Genomic DNA, 19,595 nt, shown 5'->3' with positions numbered 1-19,595 from the left:
TGGCTCCCAGCGTAATAGTGTAGTTGGGGGGAGGAGTAGACAGAAGAAATCGACAGCTACATGAAACATACCCAACTATGATACATTATATACGAGCAAGGGGAGAGATTGGGTAGGGCAGGGTCAGGCAGGAAGTGCAAGGAGATGTGGGGGACACAATCAGGAAGGGGGCCAGACCATGGATCAGGTACAAGGGGATCAGGTAAAGGCAGTTGGATCAGGGTAACAGGTACAAGGCAGGATCAGAATGTTTGTGTCATGTACCTTGTGGCAGAGCCTAACGTGTTGAGTGAGATTTTGAGCCCCGGCTCAAGAACCACCGATGTTGCGACAGTGGCTGCGAGAGCATGGTGAGGTAAAAGTGCCTGTAAGATCATCCGTTGGTTGCTGAGGTGCGTGGCAGGTGCGTCACTAGGGTTGGCCTGGATAGCTGAAACAGTGGATGGCAGCAGGAACAGAAAACCCCAGGCTAGATAGGCAGCAGCTGGTAGCAGATGCAGGAGGACTGGCAGCATACAGCAGATGGAGGACCACCTTCACCAGGCACAATGCAGAGCAGATGGATGACTGGATGTAGAGTCAGACAAGTCAGGTCAGCAAAGGACGATCAGATATAAGCATAACTGGCAGGCAGAGAATGGTCAAGATGGGGTTGGCAACAGGATATCAGGCAGATGAGCTAAGATAAACAAAGTCTTCACTGGAATAAAGCACAGATCACAGGATACATATACACACCCCCCATCAGGTACATGGATAAAGCTGCATATCAGACAGCAATGTACTATTGCAACTGCACTTATATAAACCATTTGATGCCAATGTTAATGGCTAACGCACATGCGCGTAGATGTTTGCATCCGCATGTGAATATTTGCGTGCATTGGCCTTTGCCTTGGAGCTTAGGCTGCGCTATGGCCAGCATGTCCCTGACAGTTTGTAACACAAGGAAAAATGTTGAGATCCTGTGCAAAACAAGAATAGGGGCTAAATACCCTTCCAACGGCCAGCATTAGGTAGGGGCTAATTGTAGAGATCTACTGACTACATGGAGATGGACACTGGAACTACACCCTTCAGATCCAGAAACCACAGTGCGACCAGCAGGTGAAGCCTAGAGGGAAAAGAAGCAGTTGCCATTGGTAACAGGCTTTATTAAGGACTTTATATTTTGTGAAGTTTCACCGTCGCACAGACTATACGCTTACTAGAAACTTTTACGTCAATTAGCACATTGGCTTGTTGGCATATACAGTTGATCCCCCTGACCCAAGGAAGCATAAGCTGTGGACGTAGTACAGGGAAATGGTCCCAACACTGGTTCTCCCAAGGAGAACAGGAGGTAAAAAGGGAAGATGGCTAAAAGATATGTGTTTGCATTCCGCACAGAACGTCTACATTTGTGTATGGCATTTTCCACCAAAGAGTTCTGATAGTATTGTCAAATGTGATGTCAGATGACACAGAAAGCTTTGTGAGGCTGTGAAGTTACAGTAAATGCAGAAAATGCATTTTATGTGTGGACATTCCTTTATTTATAAATATAAAGGCCTACGGTGGGGATGTCAAGAGTGGGCCAGGAGTTTGACGCAATATGGAGGAGAGGTATCTCTACACAAGATAGGCAGTTGTAAAACGGGATGGGGACTTGCTTCGTTTGGTGCCAATACCTACCCAATAGTAGTCCGTCTTACAGGCTCATGCCGCGTACACACAATCATTTTTCGGCATGAAAAAAAATGTTTTAAAAAAATGTCATTTAAAATGATCGTGTGTGGGCTTCACATCATTTTTCGGGTTCTGAAAAATGTTTTTTTCAGAACCCGCATTTTTTAACTAAGTTTTAATTTATGACGTTTTTCGGGTTGTAAAAAATGATCATGTGTGGGCTAAAACAACGTTAAAAACCTGCGCATGCTCAGAAGCAAGTTATGAAACGGGAGCGCTCGTTCTGGTAAAACTACCGTTCATAATGGAGTAAGCACATTCATCACGCTGTAACAGACAGAAAAGCGCAAATCGTCTTTTACTAACACAGAATCAGCTAAAGCAGCCCCAAGGGTGGCGCCATCCGAATGGAACTTCCCCTTTATAGTGCCGTCGTACGTGTTGTACGTCACCACGCTTTGCTAGAGCATTTTTTTAAAACTATGGTGTGTGGGCAACGTCGTTTTAATGATGAAGTTGGAAAAACATCGTTTTTTCTACATGCTGAAAAACTTCTGTTTTTTTCATGCCGAAAAATGATCGTGTGTACGCGCCATCACTCCTTCTCATATTGCTGCCCACTGTGATATGCAACATATGTGATCAAATAGCCTGGATACTTCTTATCGGGCATTAAGCCATTTTCACATTACAGTAAAGCCCTGTACACACTATCGCATATTTGATGGAATCTAAACCGATGGATTTTTTTTCGTTGGATATCCGATGAAGCTGACTTTCATCAGTCTTGCATACACACTATTAGCTAGATTCAGAAAGACTTTGGCTGGCGTATCAGTAGATACGCCAGCCTAAGTCTGAATCTGCGCCAACGCAAATTTATTCTGGTAACCAGATACGCTTAAATTAGGCTAAGATACGAGCGGCGTAAGTGTCTTACACCGTCGTATCTTAAAGTGTAATTTTTAGACTGGCCGCTAGGTGGCGCTTCCATTGCATTCGGCGTAGAATATGTAAATCACTAGATACGCCTATTCACGAACGTACGCCCGGGCCGACGCAGTACAGATACGCCGTTTACGTAAGGCATTTTCAGGCGTAAAGTTATTCCATCAAATAGCTGGACTAGTAATGTTAAGTATGGCCGTCGTTCCCGCGTCGAAATTTGAAAATTTTAAGTCGTTTGCGTAAGTCGTCCGTGAATAGGGCTGGACGTAATTTCCGTCCACGTCGAAACCTATACGTCCGTGCGGCGTACTTTGCCGCAATGCACACTGGGATATGTACACGGACGGTGCATGCGCCATTTGAAAGAAACGTCAATCACGTCAGGTCACAGTTAATTTACATACAACACGCCCCCCACATCCTCATTTGAATTAGGCGCACTTACGCCGGCCCCATTTACGCTACGCCGCCGTAACTTAGCAGGCAAGTACTTTGTGAATACAGTACTTGCCTTGCTAACTTACAGCGGCGTAGTGTAAATATGATACGCTACGCCGCCGCAAGGATGCGCCCGCCTACATGAATCCAGCTATATCAGACTAAATTCCGATTGTGCCAAAACGCGGTGACGTAAAGCACTATGACGAGTCAAAAAAAATGAAGTTCAATGCTTCCGAGCATGCGTTGACTTGATTCTAAGCATGCATGGATTATTCTCCGATCAGATATTTCTATCGTTTTTTTTTATCCAAAGGAAAAATTTAAAACATGTTCTATTTTTTAACACCGATGGAAAAAAGACCGTTGGGGCCCACACACGATCGGTTTGTCCGATGAAAACAGTCCGTCGGTCTGCTTTCATCTGACAAACCGATCGTGTGTAGACGGCTTAAATGTTTTAGCATGTCCCCTTCCTAATGGAAAAAAAAGACTCCCTGGGCCAGATTCTCGTAGACTGGCATATATTCGCGGCGGCGCAACGTATCTGATTTACGTTACGCCAACTTACATGGGCAAGTGCTGATTTCTCAAAGCACTTGCTCCGTAAGTTGCGGCAGCGTAGCGTAAATCGGCCGGCGTAAGCCCGCCTAATTCAAATGTAGAAGGGGGGGCGTGTTTTATGTTAATCAACTGTGACCCGACGTGATTGACGTTTTTCACGAACGGCGCATGCGCCGTCCGTGGAAATCTCCCAGTGTGCATTGCTCCTAATACGCCATAAGGACGTGTTGGTTTTGACGTGAACGTAAATGACGTCCAGCCCCATTCACGAACGACTTACGCAAACAACGTAATTTTTTTAATTTTCGACGCGGGAACGACGGCCATACTTAACATTGGCTGCGCCTCATAGACCCAGGGGCAACTTTACACTGGGAAAAGCCTAACGTAAACGTCGTAACTTTACTGCGTCGGCCTCGCGTACGTTCGGGAATTCGCATATCTAGCTAATTTGCGTACTAGATGGGGAAATCTACAGAAGTGCCACCTAGCGGGCAAAAATAAAATTGCAGTTAAGATCCGACGGCGTAAGAGACTTACGCCTGTCGGATCTACTGAATATCTATGCGTAACTGATTCTATGAATCAGTCGCATAGGATACGACGGCGTATCTGGAGATGCGCCGTCGTATCTCTTTTGTGAATCTGGGCCCCTGATTCCAGAGCTTCGAGGGCACTTTAGAAGCTGACAGCTGAAACCTTCTGCACTCACCTATCTGCACTTTGTAAGTTTTACATTAATGAAAAGTTTGACACTAAACTATATCAGTGTTCTCCAAAAATAATCCATATACAGTGCCTTGAGAAAGTATTCGGCCCCCTTGAACTTTGCGACCTTTTGCCACATTTCAGGCTTCAAACATAAAGATATAAAACTGTAATTTTTTTTTGAAGAATCAACAAGTGGGACACAATCATGAAGTGGAACGAAATTTATTGGATATTTCAAACTTTTTTAACAAATAAAAAAACGAAAAAATTGGGCGTGCAAAATTATTCAGCCCCCTTAAGTTAATACTTTGTAGCGCCACCTTTTGCTGCGATTACAGCTGTAAGTCGCTTGGGGAATGTCTCTATCAGTTTTGCACATCAAAATTTTTGCCCATTCCTCCTTGCAAAACCGCTCGAGCTCAGTGATGGAGATGGAGAGTGTTTGTGAACAGCAGTTTTCAGTTCTTTCCACAGATTCTCGATTGGATTTATGTCTGGACTTTGACTTGGCCATTCTAACACCTGGATATGTTTATTTGTGAACCATTCCATTGTAGATTTTGCTTTATGTTTTGGATCATTGTCTTGTTGGAGGACAAATCTACGTCCCAGTCTCAGGTCTTTTGCAGACTCCATCAGGTTTTCTTCCAGAATGGTCCTGTATTTGGCTCCATCCATCTTCCCATAAATTTTAACCATCTTCCCTGTCCCTGCTGAAGAAAATCAGGCCCAAACCATGATGCTGCCACCACCATGTTTGACAGTGGGGATGGTGTGTTCAGGGTGATGAGCTGTGTTGCTTTTATGCCAAACATAACGTTTTGCATTGTTGCCAAAAAGTTCGATTTTGGTTTCATCTGACCAGAGTACCTTCTTCCACATGTTTGGTGTGTCTCCCAGGTGGCTTGTGGCAAACTTTAAACCACACTTTTTATGGATATCTTTAAGAAATGGCTTTCTTCTTGCCACTCTTCCATAAAGGCCAGATTTGTGACCTCTGCCGGGTTAGCCCCCCCATATAAAAAAATTTGACTTTTTTTTATGCAGTTTGTTAGATCTTTGTTAGATCAGGTTAGATCAATCATTGTTTGCGTTAGATCACACACAGAAGAAGCAATATTAACAGTTATTTGCTGGGGGGGCTAACCCGTCACCAGCCCCCCCTTATCAAATTTTCTGGCCAAAAATCATTCAGGCTAATAGATATTCGTTAGATCCGGTAAGATCAAGTGGTTTTAACGTTAGATCTCACATCGTTTCCGAGATATTCCACATAAAAAATTAGATTTTAGGTGGTACATATGCATGGACATATGGACGGGTTGGCCCCCCCTTATCAATATTTTTGGCCAAAAATAATTCAGGCTAGTAGATATTCGTTAGATCCGGTAAGATCAAGTGGCTTTAACGTTAGATCTCACATAATTAGAGACTTATTAAGTGATTAATGAGGGGGGGCTGGCCCCCCCTTATACATTTTTTGGCCCAAAAATCATTTAGGCTAATAGATATTCGTTAGATCCGGTAAGATCAAGTGGTTTTAACGTTAGATCTCACATAATTAGAGACTTATTAAGTGATTAATGAGGGGGGCTGGCCCCCCCTTATCAATTTTTTGGGCCAAAAATCATTCAGGCTTATAGATATTCGTTAGATCCGGTAAGATCAAGAGGTTTTAACTTTAGATCTCACATCGTTTCCAAGATATTCCACATAAAAAAAATGATTTTAGGTGGTACATATGCATGGACATATGGACGGGTTGGCCCCCCCTTATCAAATTTTCTGGCCGAAAATCATTCAGGCTATTAGATATTCGTTAGATCCGGTAAGATCAAGTGGTTTTAACGTTAGATCTCACATCATTTCAGAGATATTCCACATACAAATACAGATATTGGGTGTATACAAGGACTAATGAGGGGGGGCTGGCCCCCCCTTATCAATATTTTTGGCCAAAAATCATTCAGGCTAATAGATATTCGTTAGATCCGGTAAGATCAAGTGGTTTTAACGTTAGATCTCACATAATTTCCGAGATATTCCACATAGAAATAGGGATATTAGGTGGTACAGAAGGTACATCCATCTACAACTGTCTCTGGAGGGTCTCTGGAACCGTCTTTGGATGGTTCTCTAGCGAATGCCTATATTCTCTCCTCACACCTCTGTTCATCTTCCTGCTCCCCTCAGACCAACAAGCTTAAGTCTTTAGCTAGCCCCCCTTCTTGCAAAGCAAAAGTAGTAGCTCTGCCCTCCGTAAAAATCAACGGTGCAATTTTGTGATGAGACTTCAAGTCCTGTGGTCCTCTGCTGCTGCTTGATTGGCTCCCTTACCCTGCCAATAGGGACACAGAGAAGAGAGCATAGTGGGCGGGATGCCGGTGAATGAGCGCCGCTCGTCACTCAAGGAAGAGGAGACAGGGACTGACAGGCATGATCTCCCTCAGTGAGTGCCTGTGTCAGTGTCTATTCAGTCCGACATTTGCTGGCGGGAGGTGCGGGACCATGGGTGACAGAGCAGCCCCCGCTACACACTCCCCCCACCAAAGAACCTTTGGTCCACCAAAGGAGGAAAAGAGTCTATGACGTGTATTTCTATGTGGAATATTTTTGAAATGATGTGAGATCTAACGTTAAAACCACTTGATCTTACCAGATCTAACGAATATCTATTAGCCTGAATGATTTTCGGCCAGAAAATTTGATAAGGGGGGGCCAACCCGTCCATATGTACCACCTAAAATCTCTATTTTTATGTGTAATATCTCGGAAATGATGTGAGATCTAACGTTAAAACCACTTGATCTTACCGGATCTAATGAATATCTATTAGCCTGGATGATTTTTGGCCCAAAAAATTGATAAGGGGGGGCCAGCCCCCCTCATTAATCACTTAATAAGTCTCTAATTATGTGAGATCTAACGTTAAAACCACTTGATCTTACCGGATCTAACGAATATCTATTAGCCTGAATGATTTTTGGCCAAAAATATTGATAAGGGGGGGCCAGCCCCCCTCATTAATCACTGAATAAGTCTCTAATTATGTGAGATCTAACATTAAAACCACTTGATCTTAGCGGATCTAACGAATATCTATTAGCCTGAATGATTTTTGGCCAAAAATATTGATAAGGGGGGGCCAGCCCCCTCTCATTAGTCCTAGTATACACCCAATATCTGTATTTGTATGTGGAATATCTCTGAAATGATGTGAGATCTAACGTTAAAACCACTTGATCTTACCGGATCTAACGAATATCTAATAGCCTGAATGATTTTCGGCCAGAAAATTTGATAAGGGGGGGCCAACCCGTCCATATGTCCATGCATATGTACCACCTAAAATCTATTTTTTTATGTGGAATATCTCGGAAACGATGTGAGATCTAATGTTAAAACCACTTGATCTTACCGGATCTAACGAATATCTATTAGCCTGAATGATTTTTGGCCCAAAAAATTGATAAGGGGGGGCCAGCCCCCCTCATTAATCACTTAATAAGTCTCTAATTATGTGAGATCTAACGTTAAAACCACTTGATCTTACCGGATCTAACGAATATCTATTAGCCTGAATGATTTTTGGCCAAAAATATTAATAAGGGGGGGCCGCCCCCCCTCATGAGTCCTTGTATACACCCAATATCTGTATTTGTATGTGGAATATCTCTGAAATGATGTGAGATCTAACGTTAAAACCACTTGATCTTACCGGACCTAACGAATATCTATTAGCCTGAATGATTTTCGGCCAGAAAATTTGATAAGGGGGGGCCAACCCGTCCATATGTCCATGCATATGTACCACCTAAAATCTATTTTTTTATGTGGAATATCTCGGAAACTATGTGAGATCTAACGTTAAAACCACTTGATCTTACCGGATCTAACGAATATCTATTAGCCGGAATGATTTTTAGCCCAAAAAATTGATAAGGGGGGCCAGCCCCCTCATTAATCACTTAATAAGTGTCTAATTATGTGAGATCTAACGTTAAAACCAGTTGATCTAACGAATATCTATTAGCCTGAATGATTTTTGGCCAAAAATATTGATAAGGGGGGCCAGCCCCCCCTCATTAATCACTTAATAAGTGTCTAATTATGTGAGATCCAACGTTAAAACCAGTTGATCTTACCGGATCTAACGAATATCTATTAGCCTGAATGATTTTTGGCCCAAAAAAATTATAAGGGGGGGGTAGCCCCCCTCATTAATCACTTAATAAGTCTCTAATTATGTGAGATCTAACGTTAAAACCAGTTGATCTTACCGGATCTAACGAATATCTATTAGCCTGAATGATTTTTGGCCAGAAAATTTGATAAGGGGGGGCTGGTGACGGGTTATCCCCCCCAGCAAATAACTGTTAATATTGCTTCTTCTGTGTGTGATCTAACGCAAACAATGATTGATCTAACCTGATCTAACAAAGATCTAACAAACTGCATAAAAAAAGTAAAATTTTTTTATATGGGGGGGCTAACCCGGCAGAGGTAGATTTGTGCAGTATACGACTGATTGGTGTCCTATGGACAGAGTCTCCTACCTCAGCTGTAGATCTCTGCAGTTCATCCAGAGTGATCATGGGCCTCTTGGCTGCATCTCTGATCAGTCTTCTCCTTGTATGAGCTGAAAGTTTAGAGGGACGGCCAGGTCTTCGTAGATTTGCAGTGGTCTGATGCTCCTTCCACTTCAATATTATCGCTTGCACAGCGCTCCTTGGGATGTTTAAAGCTTGGGAAATCTTTTTGTATCCAAATCCGGCTTTAAACTTCTCCACAACAGTATCTCGGACCTGCCTGGTGTGTTCCTTGTTCTTCATGATGCTCTCTGCGCTTTAAACGGACCTCTGATGCCGCGTACACACCATCACTTTATGTGATGAAAAAAAACGACGTTTTTAAAAACGTTACTTTAACCACTTCCCGACTGCCGCATGTAAATGTACGTCCACAGTATGGCACGTACAGGCACATGGGCGTTCATGTACGTCCTGTCCTTCTAGCGGGTGGGGGTCCGATCGGGACCCCCCCCCCCCCCCCGCTACATGCGGCGGTCGGGTTCGCTCGGGGAGCGATCCAGGACGACGGCGCGGCTATTTGTTTATAGCCGCTCCGTCTCGATCGCTCCCCGGAGCTGAAGAACGGGGAGAGCCGTATGTAAACACGGCTTCCCCGTGCTTCACTGTAGTGGCGCGTCGATCGTGTCATCCCCTTTATAGGGGAGACACAATCGATGACGTCAGTCCTACAGCCACACCCCCCTACAGTTGTAAACACACACTAGGTGCACCCTAACTCCTACAGCGCCCCCTGTGGTTAACTCCCAAACTGCAACTGTCATTTTCACAATAAAGAATGCAATTTAAATGCATTTTTTGCTGTGAAAATGACAATGGTCCCAAAAATGTGTCAAAATTGTCCGAAGTGTCCGCCATAATGTCGCAGTCACGAAAAAAATCGCTGATCGCCGCCATTAGTAGTAAAAAAATAAAAAATTTATAAAAATGCAATAAAACTATCCCCTATTTTGTAAACGCTATAAATTTTGCGCAAACCAATCGATAAACACTTATTGCGATTTTTTTTACTAAAAATAGGTCGAAGAATACGTATCGGCCTAAACTGAGGGAAAAAAATGTTTTTATATATGTTTCTGGGGGATATTTATTATAACAAAAAGTAAAAAATATTGCATTTTTTTCAAAATTGTCGCTTTATTTTTGTTTATAGCGCAAAAAATAAAAACCGCAGAGGTGATCAAATACCACCAAAATAAAGCTCTATTTGTGGGGAAAAAAAGGACGCCAATTTTGTTTGGGGGCCACGTCGCATGACCGGGCAATTGTCTGTTAAAGCGACGCAGTCCCGAACTGTAAAAACACCTTGGGTCTTTAGGCAGCATTTTGGTCCGGGGCTTAAGTGGTTAAATGACCGTGTGTGGGGGAAAACGTTGTTTTATGTCTTCTGAAAAACAACAAAAAAAAATTTAAGCATGCTTCAATTTTATGTGTCGTTTTTCAAAACGTCGTTTTTTACTTCACAGAAATTGACCGTGTGTAGCAAAAAATGTTGTTTAAAAAGACGTTTTTACACCCGCGCATGCCCAGAAGCTAGTTATGAAGCGAGCTTCAATGGAAAAACGTGGTGCTTTGCTAGAACATTGTGAGAAAAACGATGGTGTGTAGGCAACTTCGTCTTTGAAAATTGAAGTTTCAAAAACATTGTTTTTTACTTCACAGAAAATGTCGTTTTTTTTCATCACATAAAGTGATGGTGTGTATGGGGCATGAGGGTCCTTTCACACTAGCGGACCGTTCGTCCGCTCATTACAAGTCCGTTAACGGACTTGTAATGAATCCCTATGGGATCGCGTCCGTTAGCGGGTCGGGATCCGGTTTTCCGAACGGGATCCGGTTTTCCGAACGGAAGAAACCCTATTTTTCTTCCGTTCGGTGGAACAGATCGGATGCAGACGGACAGACGGTCCGTCTGCATCCGATCCCCCATAGGGGAGAGCGGAGCAGAGACAGGGCGGTCTCTGCACTGTGTGCGGGGACCGCCCTATCCGCCGACAGCTCAGCGGGGATCCCCACTGAGCTTTGGCGGACACACGGAGCAGACCCAGAAACGGTCCGCTCCGTGTGAAAGAGCCCTTAGACTATCACAATGCAGGTGCATTTATACGGAGACTTGATTACACACAGGTGGATTCTATTTATCATCATTAGTCATTTAGGTCAACATTGGATCATTCAGAGATCCTCACTGAACTTCTGGAGAGAGTTTGCTGCACTGAAAGTAAAGGGGCTGAATAATTTTGCACGCCCAATTTTTCAGTTTTTTATTTGTCAAAAAAGTTTGAAATATCCAATAAATTTTGTTCCACTTCATGATTGTGTCCCACTTGTTGTTGATTCTTCAAAAAAAAATTACAGTTTTATATCTTTATGTTTGAAGCCTGAAGTGTGGCAAAAGGTCGCAAAGTCGCAAAGTTCAAGGGGGCCGAATACTTTCGCAAGGCACTGTACATCCATTCGTCAGTGGCCCTGTAAAATATTTTTCATGAAATGGTTTCTTACTGTGCTTTTTCTGCCTCCTTGTAATAGCCACTGCGAGCTCCCAAATGTCACCTTTTTTTCGCTCACTGCTATTTGTTTGGAACAAGCAGTGCAAGCTAGTTGTGGTCATATGCACTGCTCTATGCACACTACAAATCACAAATGTCATAGTCTATAGTCCCTAATCATTCTCACAAGTGAGCAAAAGGGAACTGCATTCCGAGATACAGTTGAAACAAGGAGAAGGGAAGCAGCCACCCTATAGGAGTAAACAAAAGTAATTAAAAGATTGGAGGCTGAGAGCAAAAGAAGGTTATTTTTTGACCTAACAATACATACTTGCAGGGCCGGTGCAAGGATTTTTGCCAACTCAGGTAAAGGTGCATTTTGGCGCCCCCCCCCCCCCCCGGCACGCACGCACGCGCACACACACACCATACATTATATCTGTGCTCCATTAATAATGGTTATGATGCTTAAAGTGATCGTTTAACATATTTATCTTTTACAGAGAAAGATAGCAAACAAACCATTTGTGGTTTTGTAAAGTGCATTTTATCAACAGTTGTTCCATAAATGTACTATTGCTGGGATTTGTAGTCCTCTATAGCTGCTGGTATTCTGCATTGCGTTGTATATAATGTACTATTGCTGGGATTTGTAGTCCTCTGTAACTGCTGGTATTCTGCATTGCGTTGTATATAATGTACTATTGCTGGGATTTGTAGTCCTCTGTAACTGCTGGTATTCTGCATTGCGTTGTATATAATGTACTATTGCTGGGATTTGTAGTCCTCTATAGCTGGTGGTATTCTTCATTGCGCTGTATAATGATTATACTGCACAATGCAGATTACCACTGACCAGTTATAGAGGAACTACAAATCCCAGCAATAATACATTATACAGCGCAATGGAGTATACCAGCAGCTATAGAGGAACAACTAATCCCAGCAATAATATATTAACCAGCCTGTATAATGTATTATTGCTGGGATTTGTTGTTCCTCTATAGCTGCTGGTGTTCAGCATTGAGCTGCTGTATCATACGATGCACAATACAATACAATACAAAATAATACAATACAATGCAGCATACCACGTGCACTTTGTCTTTGTTATATTACATACCGCTTCCACTTCAGCCAGCTCCCGATCCCGATTCCCGAAACAAGTCCGATGTGTCTGGTGTGGGCCTCCTCGCCGGGTTGCAACTTCCAAATCTGTGCACCGGGCGGCTCCTGAGTCCCTCAACAGGTCGCCGTCGCCTTCAGGATGACGCCGCACTGCCTGCTGGTCCGGTCCGTCCGTTGCTCCGTCATATAGAATCCTCCTTAGTGCAGACCCCCGCAGTATAGACACCCCCCTTAGTGCAGACCCCCCATCAGTATAGACCCCTTTTAGTACAGAATCCCCCCTTAGTACAGACCCCTACAGTATACACACGCACACCCCCCCTTAGTGCAGACCCCCCCATCAGTACAGAATCCCCCCTTAGTGCAGAGACCCCCACAGTATACACACCCCCCCTTAGTGCAGACCCCCATCAGTACAGAATCCCCCTTAGTACAGAGACCCCGCAGTATACACCCCTCTTAGTGCAGACCCCCATCAGTACAGAATCCCACCCTTAGTACAGAGACCCCCGCAGTATACACACACCCCCCCCCCTTAGTGCAGACCCCCCATCAGTACATAATTCCCCCTTAGTAAAGAGACCCCCGCAGTATACACACCCCCCATCAGTACAGAATCCCCCCTCAGTACAGAGACCCCGCAGTATACACACCCCCCATCAGCATAGGCAGCCCTCTAACCCCCCTGCACATGTCCATATACTTAAAATAGTACAGTGACACGTACAGACCTCAGAACAGCGTGGCCGCAGACATACACACAGCAGTGTGTGTCCCTCTGGCTCCTCCTCCTCACTGGATGTAAACAGAGAGGAGGAGGCACCGGCGGCTTCAATCCGCTCCACAGAGCGAAGCGCTGATCAGTGTGGGGCAGCAGGCGGTGTTAGTGGTGACCACGTCAACCCCCCCCCCCCCCCCCGCACACCCACTCAATTTTCCACCCTGTCCACGGCCGGCGCCGTAAGGCAAGTGCACTTGTTGCCTTGCGCTAGCACCGGCCCTGCATATTTGAATAAAAAATAAAACACTGTTTGGTGTTACTTTAAGGGTTAGAATAAAATCCATGCATTTTGAAAAGTATTTTATTATAATAGGGCTTCCACTAAAATCCTGCTATCACACAAATGCTGCCCAAAACGATTAACATAATCTCTAAGGAGATTTTCGGCAGATGTTTAATTGCCTGGGTGACAGGTGCAGGGAGAATAATGTGGATTCCTTTGTATGTTCTTTTTTTTTTTTTTTTTACTTGAGTTTTAATAATACTGAACTCAGACTTTGCTTGTAACTTCTTGCAACAGCTGTGGGAGCTTAAACGGTGCTATACGGCTCCGGCGCCCACCGTGTAGAGCTGACTGCGCAGGAGTCAGCCGACTCGCAGGTCGGCTATTTACGGAAAACTGGTGACGCGCCTTATGAGCCATGGGAAGTTTTTCACCAGACGTCAATCATCTAACCTCTCAATAGGAACGCCCAGTCCCGCAGGAATCAGAACCCGGAAGCCGGGGGAAAATAACAATAAAACGGTATGTACGGCGAAAAAAATAAATACCAGCATACTGTACATGTCGTTTGCTGGATGTAATGTTATATAATTGTTTTAGGGTGAACCTCCCCTTTAAGTAGAATCTGTTTGTAATTTTCAACTGGTACTTCTTTAACCACTTCCATACAGGGCACTTATACACCTTCCCACCCAGACCAATTTTTAGCTTTCAGTGCTTTTGCACTTTGAATGACAATTGCGCGGTCATGCTACACTGTACCCAAACTAAATTTTTAGAATTTTGTACCCACAAATAGAGCTTTCTTTTGGTGGTATTTGATCACCTCTGGGATATTTATTTTCTGCAAAAAAAATTAAAAAATGACCGAATTTTTTGAAAAAAACGTTTTTTTTTGTTTCTGTTATAAAACATTGTAAATAAGTATGTTTTCTCCTTCACTGATGGTGCTGCACTGACAAGGCAGCACTGATGGGCACCGATGAGGTGGCACTGATGTGGTGGCATTGATGGGCACTAATATGCAGCACTGATCGGCGGCACGGATGGGCACTGATAGGCGGCAGGGAGAAGCGGCATGGATGGGCTTGGATAGGCGGCACGGATAGGTGGCACAGATAGGCGGCACGGATGGGCACGGATAGGCGGCACTGATAGGCGGCATGGATGGGCACTGATGGGCACTGATAGGTGGCACGGATGGGCACTATCGTATGTCTTGTACTAAAGGATGCCAATCAGTGCCAAACAATGCCTGCCAATCAGTGATGCCCATTGTGGGCACTGATTGGCATCCATTGCGGCACTGATTGGCATCCATTTTTTGTGTCCTTCTCATCCCTGTTGGTCTAGGGTGGCATACCTTTTTTTTTGCATCCCTGGTGGTCCAGTGGGCATCCCTGGTGGTCCAGTGGGCATCCTCTGGGGGGCTGTGCTGATAATCGATCAGCACAAACCCCCCCTGTTACAGGAGCAGCCGAATGGCTCTCCTCTACTCGCGTCTGACAGACGCGAGCGAGGAAAAGCCTATTACCGGCTTTTCCTGTTTACATCGTGATCAGCCGTGATTGGACACGGCTGATCACGTGGTATAGAGTCTCCGTGAGAGACTCTTTACCTTGATCGGTGTTGCGGGGTGTCAGGCGGTGCTGTTTAAAATCTATCTCCGCCCTCTTTTTTAAATCATGAGCAGCCAAAAGCTGCTCTACCACTCTTTTTTTTATTATTATTATAATTCTTTTTTTATTTTAAAACAAATCAGTACAACACATATATATAAAAAAAAAAATACATAACAAAACATTATTACAAAACAACAGTCATGGTCCATCTTATATTATACATCCCCTTTTACCTTGTTGTCAAAATCAAACATATATCTCCTTCTTACGTATCTCTCCCCTTTCCAAACATCCCTGAGAGAGAAAGAAGAAGAAAGGGAGGAAAAAAAAAAAAAAACACAACCCACCCTACTTCCCTCTCCTCCGACCCTTCTCCATATTCCTGTGGTTTCTCATTAAATCCCACATATACCCAATCCAAGTTCCCGGGCTCCTTCTATACCATTCAGCCTTATCCTCCTTAGCCTTCACCCCTGTAGTCCATATAGGACTTCCAGGGAGTCCAAGTTCTTAAATATTTCCCCCTTTTATATTGTGTTGTCAGAACTAACTCTTCTAATTTGCTTATTTCCTTAACTTTACATATCCACATCTCCGCTGTTGGTGGAACTGGTGACTTCCACCTCTTCGTTATACAGGCCTTAGCGGCATCTAATAGATGGCATATAATCATTAACCTATAGGCTTTTTCTGGTATTTGGTTTAAATGCAGAAGATAGAATTCCGGATCTTCCGGAATCTCATAATCTGAGCAAAACTGTAAAGCTCTTTTAATCTCTGCCCAAAAATTCCTTAGTATTGGGCACTCCCAGAATATATGTAGCATCGTTCCTTTGCTTCCCTGGCACCTCCAGCATTTATCCGATACCTCTGCAAAAAATTGGCTTAGCCTTTCTGGTGTTCTATACCATCTTGTGAAGATCCTATAGTTTGTCTCTTGTATTCTCACACATATTGATGTTTCGTGTGTTCGCCTGTATATGCATTGTCGCTGTTCAGGACTGAAGGACTTCTCCAATTCCCTTTGCCATTCCTGAACGCACCTCAGAGGGCAACCTCCTGATCGCACTAATAACTCATAGCTTATTGAAAGACTATGTAGTAATGTCAGGGCCGGCGCTAGGCATAGGCAAGTCAGGCGGCTGCCTAGAGCGCCAGGGTAGGGGGAGCGGCAAAATCCGGATCCCCAGCCACTCGCTGGGGATTCGGATCATTAAAATATCTCCTGGACCGAAATTTTTAAAAAAACTTCCCTTTGGCGCCAGCCGCCAGGCTAGGGGGGCGGTTTGCGCCTGTGAAGACATCACCTTCACAACGCTATTCCCAGCCTGCAGCGCCGTAGATGAGGGGAGAGAGCTGGGACAGCAGCTGAGATGGAAGCCCTGCATGCTTGCCACGATGTCCGATCCCCCCCCCTCCTGGTCGCTCGGGCATCTGTTGTCTGTGTAGTGTGTACAGTCCAGCAACCACCCAGCCCTCCGCTCTGATGTGTATCCCCCCCTCTCTGCCCTGATGTCCAGATGTCATGTGTCCAGCAACCCCTCCCCCCCCCCCCCAAAGGCGCGCTCCGATGTGTGTCCACTGTCCAGCAATCCGTTCTGAGATGTGTTCAGGCAGCAGCTCAGCATGCCCCCCTCCCCGGTCTCCGACTGACACTCTGACCTGTGTCCAGCACCGAGGCCACTCTCCCTCTGCTGTAGTGTCTTGTGTCCTCCATGTCCAGCAGCTCTCCGTCCCTTCCAGGCCATGTCACTAGCACTGAGTAGTGCATGCATCGTGGGATATAGCGTGGCTGGCGGCAGCTCTCTGGGCTTGGGGACAGGTGCACCAATAGATGCAGCAGTTCACGTTGTCAGAAGTTTTCTGAGCTGCTGTGGTGAGTAAAAACGTGCTTTCTCTCTGAGTTAATGATATTGTATTAGACAATTACATGGAATTTTAAAATGAATGTGTGTATCAGTGTATGTATATTGACTGATCTGCATGTGATCTGTATATTGATTGTCCCCCCCCCCTTACCCAGGGTGCATTAATTAGCAGTGGTGAAGCAGCATTGATGGGCACATGTGAGATGGCATTTGATGGGCACATGTGAGACTGCATTGATGGGCGCTGGGTGAGGCTGTATTTAATGGGCACAGGTAAGATAGCATTTGATGGGCACAGGTGAGGCTACATTGATTGGCATTGGTGAAGCGGCATTGATGAGCACTGGTGAAGCAGCATTGATGGGCACAGGTGAGGCTGTATTTGATGGGTACAGGTGAGGCTATATTTGATGTGCACAGGTGAGATGGCATTTGATGGGCACAGGTGAGGCTGCATGGATTGGCACTGGTGAAGCAGCATTAATGGGCGCTGGGTGAGGCTGTATTTAATGGACACATATGAGGCTGCATTGATTGGCATTGGTGAAGCAGCATTGATGGGCACTGGTGAGGCTGTACTTGATGGGCACTGGTGAGGCTGTATTTGATGGGCACAGGGTGAGGCTGTATTTGATGGGCACAGTTAAGAGATGGCATTTAATTGGCACATATGAGGCTGCATTGATTGGCATTGGTGTAGCAGCATTGATGGGCACTGGTGAAGCAGCATTGATGGGCACACGTGAGGCTGTATTTGATGGGCACACGTGAGGCTGTATTTGATGGGCACTGGTGAGGCTGTATTTGATGGGCACTGGTGAAGCGACATTGATGGGCGCTGGGTGAGGCTGTATATCATGGGCACAGGTGAGATAGCATTTGATGGGTACATATGAGGCTGAATTGAGGCTGTATTTGATGGGCACTGGTGAAGCGACATTGATGGGCGCTGGGTGAGGCTGTATATAATGGGCACAGGTGAGAACAGGGCCGATGCTACCACTAGGCAGCCTAGGGCACCCGGCCACTGGTGTTCCTACTCTCTTCCCTTTGCAGAAAGCAACTAAGTCTCAGCATCATCAGGCAGCCGCCGCTCCGTTCACAGATAGTGTCAGAGGCACAGCGCCTGGCGGAGAGCTGTGTCTGTGTCCTGACTCCAGAATTAATGGAAGCAAGCAAACATTCATTGATGGGCTCTGGTGAGGCTGCATTTGATGGGCTCTGGTGAGGCTGCGTTTGATGGGCGCTTCATTAGAAAGGTGGGGTATACATGGGCAGGTCAAAGGGTGTGGGGTTAGGGGTGGAGCCAAGGGGGCGGCAAAATTAGGTTTCGCCTAGGGTGTCAAAAATCCTTGCGCCAGCCCTGAGTAATGTTCCTTGTTCATTACATATTTTCTCGAATTTCATGAGTGGTCTGTCAAAGCTCTCTGGATTTGGCAAAGTGTTCAGGAAGTGAACTATCTGAAGTGCATTCCAGAATTTCAAACGGAATACATTTCCTATTTCCATCAGTTCCGCTATGGTTACCCATCTTCCCATGTGGATATACCTTGCTACTTGTGTACACTCTCTTTTCCTCAACTGCCGGAATGCTCCGTCTTCGTATCCCGATGGGAGGAGGGGGTTACCTATCACTGGGTATAGTGGGGGGGTCCTGGGCTCGAAGCCAATCATAGGTAGTGCTGTTGCACAGATCCTCACCGTGTTACCCACTATTGGATTTTTATTCATTTCTTTAGGGAGTGAGGCAAACCACCACGGTGCTCTTTCTAGAGGTGTTTTAAATTGCGCCTGTTCGATTTGTACCCATAGCTTTGTATCTGAATGCCTATTCCAGTCTATTAGCCTGTTCAGATGTGTTGCGTAATAATATTTCCTTATATCTGGGACTCCCAGTCCTCCCTGCTGCTTAGCGCTCATTAGTGTTTCCTATGTATCCGGGGGTTCTTATGTGCCCATATGAACTCAAAGATCACTCTCTGACACTGTTTAAAATACTTTGATGGAATATGTATTGGTAATGTGTGTAATAAATACAACATTTTCGGGAGTATGTTCATCTTAATAATATTACAGCGTCCTAGCCAGCTATGAAAACCCTGATTCCACTTATCCAATAAGATCTTTACTTTCTGTAAGAGGGGTGGGAAGTTCAGCTCAAAGATCTTCTCCACCTTCCCTGTTAGTTGTATACCAAGGTATGTCAGAGCATTATCAGTCCATTTAAACTTAAATTTTTATTTTAGATAGTTTATCGCTGTATGTGGGACATTTACCCCCATTGCTTCCGGTTTATTAAAATTAATAAGTAGGTTCGATAAAGATCCGTATCTCTCAAATTCCTTCATTAATTCTGGAATTGTGATCAACGGATTTGTAAGAGTGAACAACAAATCGTCTGCATTGGCTGTAATTTTACAGTGGTTCTTCCCTATTTGTATACCTGAAATATTAGAGTTTACACGTAGCGTACACAGAAAAGGCTCTAGTGACAGGGCAAATAGAAGTGGAGACAGAGGGCAGCCCTGTCTTGTCCCATTTGAAATCGTGAGGGGCTCAGACAGAA

This window comes from Rana temporaria, chromosome 4, assembly GCF_905171775.1.
Source record: "Rana temporaria chromosome 4, aRanTem1.1, whole genome shotgun sequence".
Lineage (NCBI taxonomy): Eukaryota > Metazoa > Chordata > Amphibia > Anura > Ranidae > Rana > Rana temporaria.
Note: the sequence above shows the minus strand (reverse complement) of the source record.